Source organism: Homarus americanus, unplaced genomic scaffold (assembly GCF_018991925.1).
Source record: "Homarus americanus isolate GMGI-L3 unplaced genomic scaffold, GMGI_Hamer_2.0 scaffold36088, whole genome shotgun sequence".
NCBI lineage: Eukaryota > Metazoa > Arthropoda > Malacostraca > Decapoda > Nephropidae > Homarus > Homarus americanus.
The window spans coordinates 26,756-48,692 of NW_024714488.1; positions in this window are offsets into that span (position 1 = coordinate 26,756).

Sequence of the window (21,937 nt, forward strand, 5' to 3'; positions counted from 1 at the left end):
ACATATAAATGAAGAGTTTCATAGGTAAACTAACCTAACCTAACCAACTTTAAGAATAATTTTACTATCTTGTGGTGAAACTTAATTATAAAGATTGAATCCACCAAGACCAGCAGTAAGTCACGGGAGACAAGGTGAAGAGCGCAGTCATGGCATGTGGAGAACATAATGCAGACTGTACCAAAGTGCTGAACTGGCTGGAGGCGCTCAGTAAAACACAGCCTCAAAGAAAGTCGCCTCTTAGGGATAGAAATATTCTTATATGTTTTCTTGTCAAGTGTAAATTTTTTTTCATGTATTAATGAAGTTAATTGTCTTTTCCGAAGTTCAAATTTATTGTGATTATTTAAATACCACGAAATTGTTAACCCGTGTTGAAATTTTGCTAATCATAGATATTTTTGAGAAATTCTTTAAGACTAGTTGTTTATGGTATGTTGTTATTATTATTTAGTCTTTTATTAAGCTTTATCGTTAAGCTTTATTTTGTTATTCATTATATTATTGACAGTGACGTAACCGCTTTTGTTAATGTAAAGATGGGTTTTTGTTTATCGATTACGTTACTATTTTTCTTTATCGATAACTTAATATATTTTTTTTTAATTTATCGATTACATTAATACTTGTTATTAATCGATTATTTAACTACTTGCCATTTTAGCGCTAAATAATATGTTTCTACTACAATATTTCCATGTTTCCTTGTTGGTGGGTAAGAACGAATATCACCAAAACACACTACAGTACCTTGACTTAATTCCTTATTCCTTTATCCTCTCTCTAACCAACACAATTCCATGTCGTTGTTTTCGCGTTACTTCTAAAACCCTCTTGTTAAAACACTGCACAGTTTTACCCGCCGCTGTAGTTTGTGAGAGTTACCATCAGCGTACTGTACTAAACTTAACATACATACAAGGCAGCCATTTGGTAGATTGTTATTTTATGTAGATTTAACAGCGTCAGTAGTGTGTGTGTCTCTCAAACCTTTTCTCTATGTTGAGGATTAGCTGACACTGTTTTTATTATTTTATTCTCATAGTAACACAAGTTGGCCGTAAGTGTACTAATATAACTTTTCTGCATGATCGTCCGTACATAGGCAAGAGTTTCAATTATGCAAAAAAAAAAAAAATAGTATGTTAATTATCGGTATTTCACAATTATATTTAGAGAGAGAGAGAGAGAGAGACTACATATACAGTATACATATAACCACTCACTCCCTCATCACCACTCTCGTCGGTTCTCCCCTCCCCCGCCAAACACAGGTGAGCGAGTGTTACCTGGGATTATAGGATCGTTAGTATCGGCTACCTTTCATAACCTTGTCATTACAGGGTGGGGGGAGGAAATGCCAGGCGTTGTTGACTGCTCTTGAGGGCGTTGTTATTATGGCGCCATCTACAGTGTCAACGACAATACCCACATCTTACTCGAACCGAAAGATATCAAACGAGTCAAGCTGTGTCTTAACGCCACTGTATAAGCAGAAAGTGAGCGATCATATTCCTGGCGTGTTCTCTACGATTATACGGGACTAAATGAGACTCGCCAGGCGGTGTTGAATGCTCGCGTAGGCACTGTTTTTTTATGGTATGGGTTGTACTGTGTGCCTCGGTGTAGTATTGATCCTTCTAGCTCTCATTATCAGCGACCACTGCCTGAGTCATCGGCCCTTTACACCTTTTATTATACCTGTGTTGTTGATAATGAATAACTATTTCGCTTGTGGGGAGTCTGGGTGTCATATACTGTAGTAATATTTGCATGGGTTTGTGTGTGTGTGTGTGTGTGTAGTACAGTGTGCGTGGTGAGGTGTGTGCATGTATCAGAGCACTACCTGGGGGAGGGGAGGGGCGTTGCGTGCTGTCCCCCATTTATTGTCTCACCAACATTAACTTCTAGTTGATTGTCGAGGTGGAGGTGTGGTGCTGCACTGGTGGGAGGGAGGACAGGGGGAGGGGGGAACGGTGGGAGGGGAAAGAGAGACGGTGGAAAGGAGGAGGTAGGAACGTTGGAGTGAGAAGGAGGGACGATAGAAGGATAACAAAAGAGGGGAAGGAGGTATAGGAGGAAAAAGTACAGAAAGGGAACTGCTCACATTACAAGTTTGTAGTTGGTGAGAAATTTACTCGTATATAACACCTACAGCTACACGTATTACACAACCATTACTTCCTATACTCTGTTTTAGGTTGACATTATATAATTATACCTGTATCATCCCTTGAGAATCATTATATAAGTCCCTCAAACCAATTAACGAATATATAAATAGATACACTTAAGCCTTATTTTCCCCTTTGACTCAAAATAACACTTATAATTATATTTCTTATCTCAAATTCTAACATTACTTTTGGGGATAGTTATCTGTCTCAGAGTGCGATAAGGAGAGTATATCATTGGATTATCTTAGGAGGTATGCAGTTTGTCAGAGGATGACCATTGACCAACTACGAGATGGTTTGGTACTGGTAGGTGGAAGTACTCAATCATGGTACTGGTAGGTGTGGAAGCATCAATAATGGTACTGGTAGGTGAAGCACTAATGGTACTGGTAGGTGTGAAGCACTAATAATGGTACTGGCAGGTGGAAGCACTAATAATGGTACTGTAGGTGTAGCACTAATAATGGTACTGGCAGGTGGAAGCACTAATAATGGTACTGGCAGGTGTGGAAGAATTAAAAATGGCAATTGGTAGGTGTGGAAGCACTAATAATGGTACTGGCAGGTGTGGAAGTACTCAATCATGGTACTGGTAGGTGTGGAAGTACTCAATAATGGTACTGGTAGGTGTGGAAGTACTCAATAATGGTACTGGCAGGTGTGGAAGTACTCAATAATGGTACTGGTAGGTGTGGAAGTACTCAATAATGGTACTGGTAGGTGTGGAAGTACTCAATAATGGTACTGGCAGGTGTGGAAGTACTCAATAATGGTACTGGCAGGTGTGGAAGTACTCAATAATGGTACTGGTAGGTGTGGAAGTACTCAATAATGGTACTGGCAGGTGTGGAAGTACTCAATCATAGTACTGGCAGGTGTGGAAGCAATGGGAAGAGAGAGGAAGCCTTCACCCAGGTAATTAACATGCCATCCTAGTCACCTGCAGTACAACAACAGACTAGGTGATCAGACCCCCCCCCCACCTGGTTACCTGCACCGCCACCCGGAGTAGATCGAGTCAGGTGCACCGAGCCGTCAGGTAGAGACAAATTGATCGACAAACTGAGCATTAAATTAAATGTCAAGCCCCGAATATTTTTAGGTGTTACTCCCCCCTCCTTCCCCATTCCTGTTCCTCTTCCTTCTCTATCCCAGTTCTCCACCATCTCCCCCATAGTTAACTCCTCCTCCCTCCTCCTCCTCCTCCCTCCCATCACCCCAAACATTTAAACACAATGACTCGTAACAATGAATGACGTCACACAAACCATGAATGACGTCACGAGTCAATAGTTCATGCCTGGTTCTTTCTCTCTCCTTTATTGTGGATAATACCTGAGGCCGTGTAAGTCTGTCTCCCTGAGGCCCAAGTTGTTTGTGCCAGTGAATGGGGCGCTGAGGGGGGGGGAGGGGGTGTTGCCTCTGTTGTGTAGGGAAAGGGTGTGCAGGAGGGGGAGGTGTGGGAGGAGGAGTGGAGGAGAATGAAGAGGAAGAGATAGTAAGGAGAGAAAGAGGAGAAGGTGTGGGAGAGAGAAAGGAATAGAAAGAGGTGAGGTGTAGGGAAAGGAGGTGGAAGAGGATACATACATACATACATACATACATACATACATACAAACATACATACATACATACATACATACATACACGCTTGCAGCCAATTTGAAAAGATAAGAAATTATAATTATATCAGTCGACCACAAAATAATTTCACAGAAGAAAATTGAGTGAAATGTCGTGACGTTAATATTGGTGTAGGACTGTAGGTGGTGGTGGTAGTGGTGCTGGTGATGGTGGTGCTGGTGGTAGTGCTGGTGGTAGTGGTGATGGTGGTAGTGGTGGTGGTGGTGGTGGTAGTAGTGGTGATGGTGGTAGTGGTGATGGTGATAGTGCTGGTGGTAGTGGTGATGGTGGTAGTGGTGATGATAGTGATGGTGGTAGTGATGGTGGTGGTTAGGTTAGGTTAGGTAAGGTTGAAGTTAGGTTGGGATGGGTTGGGTGAATGGGGTTAGGTTAGGTTAGGTAAACTTAGTCTACCCTTGAGAGGACACACCGTCAACTGCCCATTTATAAATCAAACAAGCAATTACCCAAAAATAATTCCCACTTATAACTTAACAAAATCCTAAATACATTCACAAAGACCATCATTAAAACCCCACAGAAGTAATAATGACGTTCAAACATTAGTATAACCTTCTCTTGGTAATTAGCGTCGATATTACTGGCTTATCCTCATCTACTGATAACACTCGTAATTCCATTCATCTATTAACTTTCCAAGATAATTTAACTTAGCGCTGTGAGACGACCAGGTACTGATGTCCTCTTAAAAATGATATAAAGTAACACATTATTTCCTTAATTCGGTGTAAATCTCACATTTTTATAACCTCGTGTGCCAACAGTGGTGAGGGCGATGGGACCTTTATGGGTGATGGTGTGGGGAGGGGTGGGGGTGTAGGGTGGGGTGGGGGTGTAGGTAAAGCCAGAGTGTGTGTGTGTGGGGGTGGGGGGTGGGGGAGGTGGGGTGGTGGGGGGTGGGGGTGCAGGGGGTGAGGGGTAGTAGGTGGGGGTGGGGTGTAGGTAAAGAGGTGGGGGAGGGTAGGTGGGGGTTGGGGGTGTAGGTGGGGGGGGTGGGGCAGGTGGGGGTGGGGTAGGTGGGGTAAATGGTGGGGGGTGGGGGTGTTGGTGGGGTGGGGGTTGGTGGGGTGGGGTGAGGGGGTGACTTCGCGCCTTCCTCTCTCCCTCCTTTTCATCTTTCCTCTGTAGCTCCTTTCCTCCTTCCCTGTCTACGATCCTCTTCCCTTCTTCTTACCCTAGAGCCTTTATTTCCCTTGCCTTCTTTCTTTCCTCTCTAACTCCCTTCCTCTCGTCCCGTCCTTTCTTCCCCCTTCCTCTCCATTTCCTCCCTTCCTTCCACCCTCTTCCCTCCCTCCATCCCTCTTTCTTCCATCCCTTCTCCTTCCCGCCCTACCTCCTTCTTTTCATCCCTCCATTCTCCTTCCCTCTCTTCACTCTCTTCCTTCCCTCCCTCCTCCCACGCCTGCTTACTATCTCATCTTCTCCTTCCCTCGTTTGGTTGGTTATAAAGCCGAGGAAATAGAATAGCGTCGTTCTTAAAGGAGATATTTTTTCCCCCTCAGTGTTTTCCAAATCTATTCCAGAATGACGGGTGGAAACGATACCGGACTGAAACACCAACAAGAAAAACACACTATAAAAAATATATATATGAGTTTCACCACGACTTTGAACACAATATTAGAATAAATTTATGGCAGGAATATAACAGGAATTTTCTGACCAATGGCAAAAAAAAACCACTCACCTTACCTAACCTAACCACACAACCAAATAGTCAAGTAGGTGATGGTTTTAATTCCCATTCCTATATACACTGTGTATTTAATTGTTTCAGCATGTTGTTAGGTAATAAGCCCATCACTCCAGCTAAACAAAAAGTGGCTAAAGCTGGACATATTATTAGCTGTGGTCGGGCGCCAGTTATACACACGAGACAAAATCTTTAAAAATAAAGGTCGCTGTTCTAACATAATTATTGAATGGATTTATTTTCTTAATATATCCTGATGTTGTGTTGTATTGTGTTGTGTTGTGTTGTGTCGTGTTGTATCGTGTCGTGTTTCCTCCAGGTATTCCACACTTGTATTCTATTAACTAGGACAATGTAATAACCTTCTGCTATTACTGTTAGCCAACATACAGCCCTCATATAACCTACATATACCCACATAGCCCACACGCAGCCCATACTTAGCCCACATCTTAATAAAGTTTGACCCTGAGATCATTCTACCCCCTTCTCCGCCCCGACCCAGGTCTCCAACCCACTCCTCTCCGTCCCGCCCCAACTCTTGGCCCGCCACAATATCCTAATTTCAACTCACGAGGACCCTGGGGCTGCTGACCCAAACCTACCCCGTCCACGGTCTTGATATATATATATATATATATATATATATATATATATATATATATATATATATATATATATATATATATATATATATATATATATATATATATATATATATATATACACACATGTGTGTTTATTGACCGACTAATTTGGCCAGAAATATACCTGGTATAGTGTTTTCATACTACCACTCTGACCTTCAGACGAAAAAACACCTCAGTACAGACATGTAAAAAAAAAAGTATATATAAATCTGTCCACCTGTTATTTTAGTCTCTGAGTGAAGGAAAAAAATCGTGAATTTTACATATTTCACGTTGCAGAATTTTACTGGATATATTTTTTGACATATGCCACTCTTGTCCACGTGTGTGTCAATGGCATACCTGGGAATGTTTTCTAAATTAATAAATGGATACATAAACAGAATGAGGACATGGACAACACACGTCATTGACTGGTGCCGCGGCGTCTCCATCGTCAGAAGAGACCATATACATCCACCTCTCCTGATCCTCAAATAATTCTTGAATAATATCATCATACCCATCCACCATATGTTTTAGTAATGTTCCTTCACTACTCACCCCAAGGATATTTATTTATGGAATAATTCTCAAAGCTGAAGACACATTTCCATTTTACTCGATGAGAAATTTTTCCGTCCAGGATATATAGCTTCCCTGTTTCAGCCCCCCCAACGCCCCCTGCCTCCCTCCCAGCCCCCAGGAGAGATTTCTTCATCCAGATGTTCAAAGATTCCTACGTCAGATTTCCCGATTTAACTCGTGATGTGAGAACGTATCCAACTGCCTCACTTTAAGCCACGACACACGAAGATGGATTCACAAACGTTGGTAAAGTCAGATATCACTTCTTACGCGTAATGTGTGAGAAGATATCCAACTGCTTCACTTAAGGCTCAGAACGACAATGGATTCTCATAGACTTGTACGTTTGATTTCTCTCCTCAAGTGGTGATATGAGATCGCATCTAAATGTCCTTAATTAAACCACTAGACACAGAAAAAATTATCAAGAGATCCTAAGTTAGATTCCTTCTGCCAAGTGACTCACATAAACTACGACTCAAAATGATATGCAAATTCGTGTCGAAATTACACTGAAGCTCTAACTTAATTACACGACTTCCCTCATACCTGATTAAAGGAAGAAAAGGTAATTTGAAGGTGAGATGATCTAGTTTATTTCACCTGAAGATTAACCATTCTAATGATACCCGAGGGATTAGGTTATGTTAGGTTAAGTTAAGTAAAGATAGATTAGGTTAGGTTAGGGTTAGGTTAGGTTAGGTTAGGTTAGGTTAGGGTGGGTTAGGTTAGGTTAGGTTAGGTTAGGTTAGGTTTTGTGGTTAATATTCAGGTAAAGTAAGCTGGGGTGTCTCATCTTCAGGTAATACAATACAAATAATGACGTAGGAGACTTAAAGAGCTGCGAACCTGAAGGAGAGGACCGTGGACCCCTCAAGGTAAGCATTCCTCACACTAAACTCCTCACTGTTCCTCAGCCTCCAGGATCTGAAGATGGAAGATGCACTCTGGATACACCTATCGTTTGAGTACACCCTCTGGATACACTCAAGGACGGGATAAATCTCTGGATACAACTCTGGATACACCTTGGATACATTCATGGATGGGAGACACACTCTGGATACACTATTAGACGGTAGACACACTTTGAATACACTCACAGACAGGAGACACACCCTGGATACAGTATTAGACGGTAGACACACTTTGAATACACTCACAGACAGGAGACACACCCTGGATACATAGACAGTAGATGACTTTGAATACACTCACAGACAGGAGACACACCCTGGATACAGTATTAGACGGTAGACACACTTTGAATACACTCACAGACAGGAGACACACCCTGGATACACTATTAGACGGTAGACACACTTTGAATACACTCACAGACAGGAGACACACCCTGGATACAGTATTAGACGGTAGACACACTTTGAATACACTCACAGACAGGAGACACACCCTGGATACACTATTAGACGGTAGACACACTTTGAATACACTCACAGACAGGAGACACACCCTGGATACACTATTAGACGGTAGACACACTTTGAATACACTCATAGACAGGAGACACACCCTGGATACACTATTAGACGGTAGACACACTTTGAATACACTCATAGACAGGAGACACACCCTGGATACACTATTAGACGGTAGACACACTTTGAATACACTCACAGACAGGAGACACACTCATGGATACACTATTAGACGGTAGACACACTTTGAATACACACACTCACAGACAGGAGACACACCCTGGATACACTATTAGACGGTAGACACACTTTGAATACACTCACAGACAGGAGACACACCCTGGATACACTATCAGACAGTAGACACACTTTGAATACACTCACAGACAGGAGACACACCCTGGATACACTATTAGACAGTAGACACACTTTGAATACACTCACAGACAGGAGACACACCCTGGATACACTATTAGACGGTAGACACACTTTGAATACACTCACAGACAGGAGACACACCTGGATACACTATTGGACAGTAGACACACTTTGAATACACTCACAGACAAAGACACACACCTGGATACAGTATTAGACGAGCAGACACACTTTGAATACACTCACAGACAGGAGACACACCCTGGATACACTATTAGTAGACACACTTTGAATACACTCACAGACAAGAGACACACCCTGGATACAGTATTAGACGGACACACTTTGAATACACTCACAGAAGGAGACACACCCTGGATACACTATTAAACAGTAGACACACTTTGAATACACTCACAGACAGGAGACACACCCTGGATACACTATTAGACGGTAGACACACTTTGAATACACTCACAGACAGGAGACACACCCTGGATACACTATTAGACGGTAGACACACTTTGAATACACTCACAGACAGGAGACACACCCTGGATACACTATTAGACGGTAGACACACTTTGAATACACTCACAGACAGGAGACACACCCTGGATACACTATTAGACAGTAGACACACTTTGAATACACCCACAGACAGGAGACACACCTGGATACACTATTAGACGGTAGACACACTTTGAATACACTCACAGACAGGAGACACACCCTGGATACACTATTAGACAGTAGACACACTTTGAATACACTCACAGACAGAGACACACCCTGGATACACTATTAGACGGTAGACACACTTTGAATACACTCACTAGACAGGAGACACACCCTGGATACACTATTAGACAGTAGACACACTTTGAATACACTCACAGACAGGAGACACACCCTGGATACAGTATTAGACAGTAGACACACTGAATACACTCACAGACAGGAGACACACCCTGGATACACTATTAGACGGTAGACACACTTTGAATACACTCACAGACAGGAGACACACCCTGGATACACTATTAGACGGTAGACACACTTTGAATACACTCACAGACAGGAGACACACCCTGGATACACTATTAGACAGTAGACACACTTTGAATACACTCATAGACAGGAGACACACCCTGGATACACTATTAGACAGTAGACACACTTTGAATACACTCACAGACAGGAGACACACTCATGGAGAAACAAACTCAGGATACACTCAATAGCTTCTTATTTGCCTATTAATACTACTAAACACTCACTTAACTGTTCAATGGTTGTCCCTACTCTCACTAAACGACCCTCAACAGGAGCTAACAAATATGAAGAGCAATTGTCACCAAAAAAAAAGTCACTGTAAACATAAAAGTGAATAAAAAAAATTCCAAACCTTCTACGGACGCAACGAAAGAAAAAAAAGCAATAGGAAAAAAATGATAAAAAACGATTTAAGTTTTCTATAGTCAGGAGTTAAAGCCAATATTACCTCTTTCACACACCTGTGCCTCCCTCCCCTAAAAAGAAGTGTAATTTGTAGGAGCTTTTAAAGTATGAGGCACCGGGCAGGTAGGTGGGCAAAGTAAGGTGAGGAGTGTGAGGTAAGGTTAAGTACCTGAAGAATAATGCAGGTAAGTGTAAGGGTTAGGTTAGGTTAGGTTAGGTTAGAGAAAATACCATTAAAATTTTATTCAACCATCTTTAGCATCTTAGGAAGGAAGAACGTTGCTGTTGTTGTTTCTGTTGTTGTTGTTTACGTCCAGTTCGACACAGAAACAATCGTCCCAGGATAATCAATCTTGTATTCACAACAGTAAGGAAGAAGACCCGGTTAGCACGTTACCCGCCCTTCCCAACGCCCCACCCTCTCCCATTACACTCTCCCCCCCACTCCCCACCACACCCACCCCACCCCCCCCACACCCACCCCACTCTCCCCACCACCCTCCCCACCACACTCTCCCCCACCCCCACCACCTCTCCCCCACCACCTCCCCCACCCTCTCCCCACCCCCCCCACCACACCTCTCCCCACTCCCCACCACCACTCACACAACACCAGCAAAGTCCCGTGAACGTGAACCCTGGAGGACATGTATAAAATTCTGGCGTCGAGACAGCAGAAAAAATGAAAAATAAAAATATATATAAAAGACAAGAGGCTGGCTGGCTGGCTGGCTGGCTGGCTGGGCTGGCTGGCTGGCTGGCTGGCTGGCTGGCTGGCTGGCTGGCTGGCTGGCTGGCTGGCTGGCTGGCTGGCTGGCTGGCTGGCTGGCTGGCTGGCTGGCTGGCTGGCTGGCTGGCTGGCTGGGTGCGAATCGTGAGCACATCGAGACTTGTCAACACAGCGAACACAACAACGATAGAAGTCTCACCATTTTATTTAATTCATATTCATTTGATTGTCGAAAGAAAAAAGAAGCAATGAGATTAAAAGCAGAGAGAGAGAGAGAGAGAGAGAGAGAGAGAGAGAGAGAGAGAGAGAGTAATAAGGCCACTGGGTGTAAGAGACAGACAAAGAGAGATTAAAGGAAGACAGAAGGTAAGACAGGCAGAGAGACAGACGGACAGAGAGAGAGAGAGAGAGAGAGAGAGAAAAAAGAACGCTGTCTCCGATAAGATTGTACCTGGTGGTGTGTCTTCCATTATGTGTTGCAACAGTTCTAGAGTGAGGTATGTACACACACTCTCTCTCCCCCCTCTCTCTCATCCATCCTTTCATCCATATACTATCTATCCATCTACCTACCCATCCCGTCAAAGAACCGTACCTAAAATTCATAATACTTGATCAATTTCCCTCATATAAATTACGTATTCCACCAGCCAACCAGCACATTAAACTCATCCAAATTAACCTATTTCCTGGCCTAATATTGCTACTAAACGATAGGCCTCTAGAGTCATTTGTGTAGGCTTATATCCTTAATAAATCAAAAGGGTTATTACCACTATTTGATGACTCTTTTCCACCTGTACCTGTAGTGTGATTGATGACTCTTTTCCACCTGTACCTGTAGTGTGATTGATGACTCTTTTCCATCTGTACCTGTAGTGTGATTGATGACTCTTTTCCACCTGTACCTGTAGTGTGATTGATGACTCTTTTCCACCTGTACCTGTAGTGTGATTGATGACTCTTTTCCACCTGTACCTGTAGTGTGATTGATGACTCTTTTCCATCTGTACCTGTAGTGTGATTGATGACTCTTTTCCACCTGTACCTGTAGTGTGATTGATGACTCTTTTCCACCTGTACCTGTAGTGTGATGGCCACTTATTCATTAATTGGTTATTTTTACGTCTAGGTAGATTTAATTTAATGTCATTGAATGTCCAAAAGAGTTGGTGTCTAATGGTGATATTTTGTGGTAGTGGTGATGTGATAATACCATTTATAATTACATTGATAATTATAATAACATCAATTATATTAATAATAGTCTTACTACTACTACTAATAATAATAATGATAATAATAATAATTCTTCTGTATAACATGGAACAAACACCATCCTTAGCAAATGGTGTGTGTGTGTGTGTGTGTGTGTGTGTGTGTGTGTGTGTGTGTGTGTGTGTGTGTGTGTGTGTGTGTGTGTGTGTGTGTGTGTGTGTGTGTGTGTGTGTGTGTGTGTGTGTGAGTCACTAGGGGAGAAGGCAAAAAGAGATCAGGGAGAGTAAAGTACAGGGAGTAGAGAACGGAGGGAATAGACAGGGGGAGGGAGAAGGACATTAACATGATAAACAATATGAAGAGTACAGCAGATGTGGGACACGAGAGAAGAGAGAGAGAGAGAGAGAGAGAGAGAGAGAGAGAGAGAGAGAGAGAGAGAGAGAGAGAGAGAGAGAGAGAGAGAGAGAGAGAGAGAGAGAGAGAGAGAGAGAGGACTAATAGACAGAAAATGATAAAAGAGAAATGAAAAGTAAGAGAAATAAAAATTTGGGTGGTTGAATGTTGTGTGGTACTATCTGTTCTTGTTCTCCGTAGAGACTAAGTCCTTCGGGGATGGAAGTAAGGAAGGAAGGAAGGAAGGAAGGAAGGAAGGAAGGAAGGAAGGAAGGAAGGAAGGAAGGACGGAAGGAAGAAGGAAAGAAGGAAGGCATAAACAAGTTTTTCCTCAGTCCGCCGTCAGCCCGTGTAATCTTGTTTACACGTTCGTCGTAATTAAAACTCGTATAAGAAAATGATGAGCAGGTAAATCCATCCAACAGGTGAGGAGGAGTTGATGTTCATAGCCAGACGACCTGACACACACACACACACACACACACACACACACACACACACACACACACACAGCTCAAGGAAGTAAAATCACCGTCTTAATTTGTTCAATGTTTCATATCTTTTAAATTTACAGCATAACAACGGTACGGCTTAACAGAGGTACAGTATAACAGAGGTACGACTTAACAGAGGTACAGTACAACAGAGGTACGACTTAACAGAGGTACAGTACAACAGAGGTACAGTCTAACAGAGGTACAGCTTAACAGAGGTACAGTATAACAGAGGTACGACTTAACAGAGGTACAGCTTAACAGAGGTACAGTATAACAGAGGTACAGTACAACAGAGGTACAGCCTAACAGAGGTACAGCTTAACAACGGTACAGCATTACAGCGGTACAGCAAAGCAATGGTGATATTTAGTGTGTATATCTCTAACCTGGTGTGTTCATTATTTCCTTGGTAGGTTGACGCCAGACTAACAATCTATCAGGATATTTTAACTGACTGACTGACTGACTGAGAAACTGATTAACTAACTAACTGTGTGTGTGTCTGTCTCTCCCCTCTTTGTCACTCTGTCCTCTCTCTCTCTTTTCTTGGTTAGCTCACAACTCGATAAAATGCAAAGGGAAGAAGGAGTTGAAGAACTTTGATATATTGTTGAGAACTACGTGACGATAAGGGCTAGGTGAGGGGACGGTGGCTAGGTGAGGACGGTGGTTAGGTGAGGACGGTTGGTTAGGTGAGGGACGGTGGCTAGGTGAGGGAGGACGGTGGTTAGGTGAGGAGGACGGTGGTTAGGTGAGGAGACGGTGGCTAGGTGAGGACGGTGGGTAGGTGAGGGGACGGTGGTTAGGTGAGGGACGGTGGGTAGGTGAGGAGGACGGTGGGTAGGTGGGGGACGGTGGGTAGGTGAGGGGAGGACGGTGGGTAGGTAGGAGGAAGACGGTGGTTAGGTGGGAGGACGGTGGGTAGGTGAGGAAGACGGTGGGTAGGTGGGGGGGATAGTGGTAGATGAAGGAACGATGGCTAGATGAAGCTACGATGACTATCCCTGTAGATGAATGGACGAAGGCTAGATGAATGAACGCCTTACCACATACCACTTCACACTGACAAGCAATTCTCTTCACCCTTATGCAGATGACACACTCACCCCTCTTAAAGATCCTTCACCCTATCTGCCGCAGCCACACGTGATAACATTTTCCATAACACACAACAAACACACTCCTTCCTCATCTCTATAGGAAGACTCACATGCATAGCTGAGTGGTGGTGGTGGTGAGAGGAAAGTATTGCTAACTCGGTTTTCTTCAAGATATATGTTGTTGGGTAATAGTGTTGATATTTCACCATCAATTTGGGGATACTTGATCATTCATCATCATCATCATCATCGTCATTCATCATCATCATCATCATCGTCATTCATCATCATCATATCATCATCATCATCATAATCGTCATTCATCATCATCATCATCATCATCATCATCATCATAATCGTCATTCATCATCATCATCATCATCATCATCATCATCGTCATTCATCATCATCATCATCATCATCATCATCATCATCATCATCATCATCATCATCATCATCTCACAGCATTTAACTAAAACTATTCCAGAGAAGTTGGGTTTTATGTTCAGTCAGAACTTACTTCACTGATGAACAGATGACAACCGTTAATGTAAGTCATGTGGGCTGGGTGTGGTGTTGGGTCACTGTGGGCTGGGTGTGGTGTTGGGTCACTGTGGGCTGGGTGTGGTGTTGGGTCACTGTGGGCTGGGTGTGGTGTTGGGGCACTGTGGCTGGGTCACTGTGGGGTGGGTGTGGTGTTGGGTCACTGTGGGTGGGTGTGGTGTTGGGTCACTGTGGGCTGGGTGTGGTGTTGGGTCACTGTGGGCTGGGTGTGGTGTTAGGTCACTGTGGGCGGGTGTGGTGTTGGTCACTGTGGGCTGGGTGTGGTGTTGGGTCACTGTGGGCTGGGTGTGGTGTTGGGTCACTGTGGGCTGGGTGTGGTGTTGGGTCACTGTGGGCTGGGTCACTGTGGGCTGGGTGTGGTGTTGGGTCACTGTGGACTGGGTGTGGTGTTGGGTCACTGTGGGCTGGGTGTGGTGTTGGGGCACTGTGGGCTGGGTGTGGTGTTGGGTCACTGTGGGCTGGGTCACTGTGGGCTGGGTGTGGTGTTGGGTCACTGTGGGCTGGGTGTGGTGTTGGGTCATCGTGGGCTGGGTGTGGTGTTGGGTCACTGTGGGCTGGGTGTGGTGTTGGGTCACTGTGGGCTGGGTGTGGTGTTGGGTCACTGTGGGCTGGGTGTGGTGTTGGGTCACTGTGGGCTGGGTGTGGTGTTGGGTCACTGTGGGCTGGGTGTGGTGTTGGATCACTGTGGGCTGGGTGTGGTGTTGGGTCACTGTGGGCTGGGTGTGGTGTTGGGTCACTGTGGACTGGGTGTGGTGTTGGGTCACTGTGGGCTGGGTGTGGTGGGTCACTGTGGACTGGGTGTGGTGTTGGGTCACTGTGGGCTGGGTGTGGTGTTGGGTCCTGTGGGCTGGGTGTGGTGTTGGGTCACTGTGGGCTGGGTGTGGTGTTGGGTCACTGTGGGCTGGGTGTGGTGTTGGGTCACTGTGGGCTGGGTGTGGTGTTGGTCACTGTGGGCTGGGTGTGTGTTGGGTCACGTGGACTGGGTGTGGTGTTGGGTCACTGTGGGCTGGGTGTGGTGTTGGGTCACTGTGGGCTGGGTGTGGTGTTGGGTCACTGTGGGCTGGGTGTGTGTTGGGTCACTGTGGGCTGGGTGTGGTGTTGGGTCACTGTGGGCTGGGTGTGGTGTTGGGTACACTGTGGGCTGGGTGTGGTGTTGGGTCCTGTGGGCTGGGTGTGGTGTTGGGTCACTGTGGGCTGGGTGTTGGGTCATGGGCTGGGTGTGTGTTGGGTCACTGTGGGCTGGGTGTGGTGTTGGGGTACTGGGTGAGGGAACAGGGCTAGGTAGGGGAACAGGGCTAGGTGAGGGGAACAGGGCTGGGTGGGGAACAGGGCTAGGTGGAGGAGGGGGCTAGGTGAGGGAACAGGGCTAGGTGGGGAACAGGGCTAGGTGAGACAGGGCTGGGTAGGGAGAACAGGGCTAGGTAGGGAGCACGGCTAGGTGGGGAACAGGGCTAGGTGAGGGAGAACAGGGCTGGGTGGGGAACAGGGCTAGGTGAGGGAACAGGGCTAGGTGAGAGGAACAGGGCTAGGTGAGGAACAGGAGCTGAGTGAGGGAACAGGGCTAGGTGAGGGAACAGAGGGCTAGGTGAGAGGAACAGGGCTAGGTGAGGGAACAGGGCTAGAGGGGAACAGGGAGGTGGGGGCGGGGCTGGGTGAGAACAGGGCTAGGTGGGGAACAGGGCTGGGTGAGGAGAACAGGGCTAGGTGAGGGGAACAGGGCTAGGTGAGGGAACAGGGCTAGGTGAGGGGAACAGGCTAGGTGGGGAACAGGGCTAGGTGAGGAACAGAGTGGGGAACAGGGCTAGGTGAGGAGAACAGGGCTAGGTGAGGGAACAGGGCTGGGGTGAGGAGAGGCGTTTGAATGTGGATCAATAGAGTGAAGGACAGCGGGAGGAGGAGGAGGAGGAGGAGGGTGAAGGGGAATGGAAGAGGGAAGAAGAAGGAACAAGAAGAAAAGGAGGAGGAGGAGGAGAAAGGAAGGGTGGGGGGGCGGCGGGAATCAATAAGGTAAGGAGAACTTAGGAGTCATGACCAGGTGTGTCAGGTAAGTTAATGAACCAGAGGAGTGGCAGAAGAAGTCCACACAGCACTAATTACTTCAAGACACACCTCAGTGCCTCCAGGTAAGACTTTGGCGAGCAACGTGACCAATAATGGGTCATAATTAATTCTATCTTCCTTTAATGACCGTGTGTGTTATTTAATCCCTAATATAGTTCTTTATTTATCATCCCAAATAATCCCTTGTGTTTCAACTCTAATTATAATTGTTCGTCTTTCATACCTAAGTTATCGTGTTTCATCTCTCATAATTTCTCACTTTTCTTATGTAGTTCACGCCCTTATTACTGCTCTCATTATTATTAGTAGTATTATTAAACAGTAGTTGTAGTAGTAGTAGTAGTAGTAGTAGTAGTAGTAGTAGTAGTAGTAGTAGTAGTAGTAGTAGTAGTAGTAAGACAAGACTATAACAATAAACTAAGTCTTCCATATCAATCAGACTTCACTATTTATATTTAATATAGAGTAAGATAATAAATCCTTAACTTAATATAATATTATTTTTTACTTTAAGTCATTTTCTTTGTGAGTAAAGCCCCACGACCCTCCCTCACCTCTGGGTATCGGAATGACAACACGAACTGAAGAGAAAAAAAGATTCATATTTCTCGATAATCTGCCTCAAGTGTTAAGTCGGTGTCATGAAAGGGCGCCACTGTCATAAAGGAGAGTCAGTGTCATAAAGGAGTGCCACTGTCATAAAGGCGCTCGATTAAATTACTCTTGGCACTATTCCAATACTAGAACTGGCACTACCTCTAATGATGGAATATCTTGGGAGAATTAACAGAGAGAGAGAGAGAGAGAGAGAGAGAGAGAGAGAGAGAGAGAGAGAGAGAGAGAGAGAGAGAGAGAGAGAGAGAGAGAGAGAGACAACAGAGAAGTTAAGAGGAAGTGAGACAGAGAAACGATCAAATGACAGAGACGAAGCCTCTACACCGTGGCAGACAATGGCCACAGGGGAGGTACAGGATATCAAGGTTACCCAATACTCGGGAAGTCAGGCATATATATACTGTATATATATATATATATATATATATATATATATAATATATATATATATATATATATATATATATATATATATATATATATATATATATATATATTAGGGAACGACAAGGGTGAGTGCCTGATAACACACGCTGTAGACATCCCGTATACTATATACATACCAGGGTGCTGAAGGTGCTCAAGTACTTATCTAAATGTCTGGAGGTGCACAATACATACAGAGGTGTAGACCCCCCTTCCTCTTCTCACTTCACATGCCTGGGAGCTTATCACAACCTCCTCCTTCACCTTGCTTATAGAGTACCACTTCCACCACCACCACCTCCTTCTCCTTCTCGTCTTTCCTCTGGCGTAAAATATATTCCCCATGATGTGCTCTTCTTGTTCCACTCGCCTGTCAACCTGGCTGAGGCGGCGGCCTCTCGCAAAGATTAAAGTGTCAGTTTTAGAAAGGAAGCTTCTCTTGCTTCTGTTGTGAATAGATTTTTGAAGCAATTTACAACGGGTGAATATCTATGTGAGGTGGAGGAGGAGGTGGAGGAGGAGGAGGAGGAGGAGGAGGAGGGAGGAGGAGGAGGAGGAGGAGGAGGAGGAGGAGGAGGAGGAGGAGGAGGAGGAGGAGGAGGAGGAGGAGGAGAGGTACTGTAGAAGGAGATCGTGTTAAGTCGTATAACCTCTGTGTATTATTTTGGGTTATATGTATACTATCTATCTATCTATCTATCTGACTCGTTGGACACACACACACACGGGTAAGACATCAAAATCATCGATAGGTATACTTACACATCTGACTGTGACACCAGATTCCTGCCACTGGTTTGAACACACCCACCACCCACCTACTTTCTGTCTCCCACACCCACCACCCACCTCCCCCACACCCACCACCCACCTACACTCTGTCTCCCACCCACCACCCACCTACTTTCTGTCTCCCACCACCACCTACTTTCTGTCTCCCACACCCATCACTCACCTGCTGCTGCCACCACCACCCACTACTTCTGCCCCCACACCCACCACCCACCTACTGTCTCCCACCCACCACCCACCTACTTTCTGTCTCCCACACCCACCACCCACCTACTTTCTGTCTCCCACCCACCACCCACCTACTTTCTGTCTCCCACACCCACCACCCACCTACTCTGTCTCCCACCCACCACCCACCTTTCTGTCTCACACCCACCACCCACCTACTCTGTCTCCACACCCACCACCCACCTACTTCTGCCCACACCCATCACTCACCTACTTTCTGTCTCCCACACCCCACCACCTACTTTCTGTCTCCACGCCCACCACCCACCTCACCTGTCCCACGCCCACCACCCACCTACTTTCTGCTCCCACCCACCACCCACCTACTTTCTGTCTCCCACCCCACCCACCTACTTTCTGTCTCCCACCACCACCCACCTACTTTCTGTCTCCCACACACCCACCACCTACTTTCTGTCTCCCCACCCCACCACCTACTTTCTGTCTCCCCACCCACCCCTACTTTCTGTCTCCCACCCACCACCCACCTACTTTCTGTCTCCCACCCCACCACCCACCTACTTTCCTCTCCCACCCACCACCCACCTACTTTCTGTCTCCCACGCCCACCACCACCTACTTTCTGTCTCCCACCCCACCACCCACCTGCTTGTCCCCCACACACCCAGCAGGCAACATATCGCCAGGAAGGTACTGGTGGGCGGCGCGTGAGCTGGGGGTTTACAGCATTATGACAGTAATATAGAAGGCTCTTCGTTTGCAGCTGCTAACTGTGAGTTACGCGTTAACCATGACAGGTCCACGCCATTATTTACTGTATGGCCTTGGTGCTTCGCCGTGTGTGTGTGTGTGTGTGTGTGTGTGTGTGTGTGTGTGTGTGTGTGTGTGTGTGTGTGTGTGTGTACGTATTCTTCAGCCATCAGTAAAGTTATATAGCATCTCCTTATTGGTGCAATATACTCCTCCCAGTTCTATAAACAGGGCGTGGTCTGGGCGTCTTTATAGTGGCGTGGTGGAGCCTTTCACTGAGAGACACAGAGCTTTAATATCTCAACCATTCGTCCAGTTGTTTTTATTTATTTACTTATTTATTTTAGGACACGAGGATCCAGGTAGTGAGAGGTGTTCATAACGTCTTGAGGGACAACACTACCGTAGGTTTGATGAGTCTCAGAGGCACGTTCTGGCCCCCCTCTCTCCCACGAGTTAGGAGAGGAGAAGGAGGAAGAGGATGGGGAGGAGAGGAGGATGCGGGAAGAGAAGGAGAAGGATGGGGAAAGAGGAGGATGGGGAAAAGGATAGGGTTAGAGGAGGAAGGAGGAGAAGTGGGTGACGGAGGAGGTTAAACTAAACGTAAGAACCTTTGAGATCAGAACTTAAGACGAGACTGTGGCAACTCACTCAAAATACCTACCCCTGTGCGTCCACTTCCTCCTCCTCCTCCTTCACCTCCTTCACCACCTCCACCACCACCAGCCTCCACCACCTCCTCCTCCTCCTTTACACCCCAGGGTCACCGTTAGGCCGTGAATGTATGAACCATTGATTAAATGACTGATTGAATAACCTGATAAAACGAATTGAAATTGGTCGGATTTCATTTTAGCTCCCTTTCAGCTGCCCTCCTAACCAGTCTTCTCCTTTCCTCCTCTCTCTCCCTCCCTCCCCTAACCCCTCCATGGGCCGGGGACAGGTGGACTTCGCCTCAGATTCTGGCAAATTGATTTAGGGGAGACAGAGGACTCCACATTTCACATTGAATGGGCACCATCACGTCTTGCGTCTGACAGTGGCTGCCAGGGAAACTTTAGCCCGCCGGTGTGATGAAGGGCAACACTGTAGGATAGGTGGAGGCAAGGTGTATGGAGACCGTGGATGTATGGGGGGAAGGATGGTGCGTGGGGAGAAAAGTGTGGGGAAGGGTGTATGGGGGGACAGGCTGTCGATGAAGGCCGAGAGAGAGAGAGAGAGAGAGAGAGAGAGAGAGAGAGAGAGAGAGAGAGAGAGAGAGAGAGAGAGAGAGAGAGAGAGAGAGAGAGAGAGAGAGAGAGAGAGAGAGAGAGAATTATAGAATTATAGCAGAGATTATAAATGTTGGTGTAACGTGAACAATGTACATGGGAGTAAATCAACAAATCCACTAGTTCAATCCACCCCTTCCTCCACCACCTCCTACTGACCCGTCCACCTTTAGATTTAGATTGCCCCCGAGGTCGTCGTGTTGCACTGTGGCGTGGTGTTGTGGTGGTGATGCATTGCGTCATGGTGTTGTGGTAGTGATGCACTGCGTCATGGTGTTGTGGTGGTGATGCACTGCTTCATGGTGTTGTGGTGGTGATGCACTGCGTCATGGTGTTGTAGTGGTGATGCACTGCGTCATGGTGTTGTGGTAGTGATGCATTGCGTCATGGTGTTGTGGTAGTGATGCATTGCGTCATGGTGTTGTGGTGGTGATGCACTGTCCTGGTGTTGGTGGGTATGCACTGCGTCATGGTGTTGTGGTGGTGATGCACTCGTCATGGTGTTGTGGTGGTGATGCATTGCGTCATGGTGTTGTGGTGGTGATGCACTGCGTCATGGTGTTGTGGTGGTGATGCACTGCGTCATGGTGTTGTGGTGGTGATGCACTGCGTCATGGTGTTGTGGTGGTGATGCATTGCGTCGTGGTGTTGTGGTAGTGATGCACTGCGTCATGGTGTTGTGGTGGTGATGCACTGCTTCATGGTTTGTGTTGGTGATGCACTGCGTCATGGTGTTGTGGTGGGATGCACTGCGTCATGGTGTTGTGATGGTGATGCACTGTGGCGTGGTGTTGTGGTGCTAGGCAGGTGTGGCGCATCACCGCTCCAGGATCGTGTAAGTTTTGTGTAAATTATATTTAGTTGTGTTAACGTGTGCCAGTATATACGTGAAACCAGGCTGGCAACAATGCAATAACGTACACACTGATACCTCTCTCGTGTGTGTGTGTGTGTGTGTGACTGTACCTAGGAGGAGAGAATTAGAGCAGGCAGGGGGTTGAGGCAGGGGCAGGGGTTGAGGCAAAGGCTGGAGGCAGGGGCAGGGTTGAGGCAGGATTGAGGCAGGGGCAGGGGTTGAGGCAGCTGAGGCAGGGGCAGGGGCTGGAGGCAGGGGTTGAGGCAGGGGCAGGGGTTGAGGCAAGGGTTGAGGCAGGGGTGAGGCAGGATTGAGGCAGGGGCAGGGGTTGAGGCAGAGGTTGAGGCAGGGGCAGGGGTTAAGGCAGGGGCTGAGGCAGGGCAGGGGTTGAGGCAGGGGTTGAGGCAGGGCAGGGGTTGAGGCAGGGGCAGGGGTTGAGGCAGGGGCAGGGGGCTGAGGCAGGGAC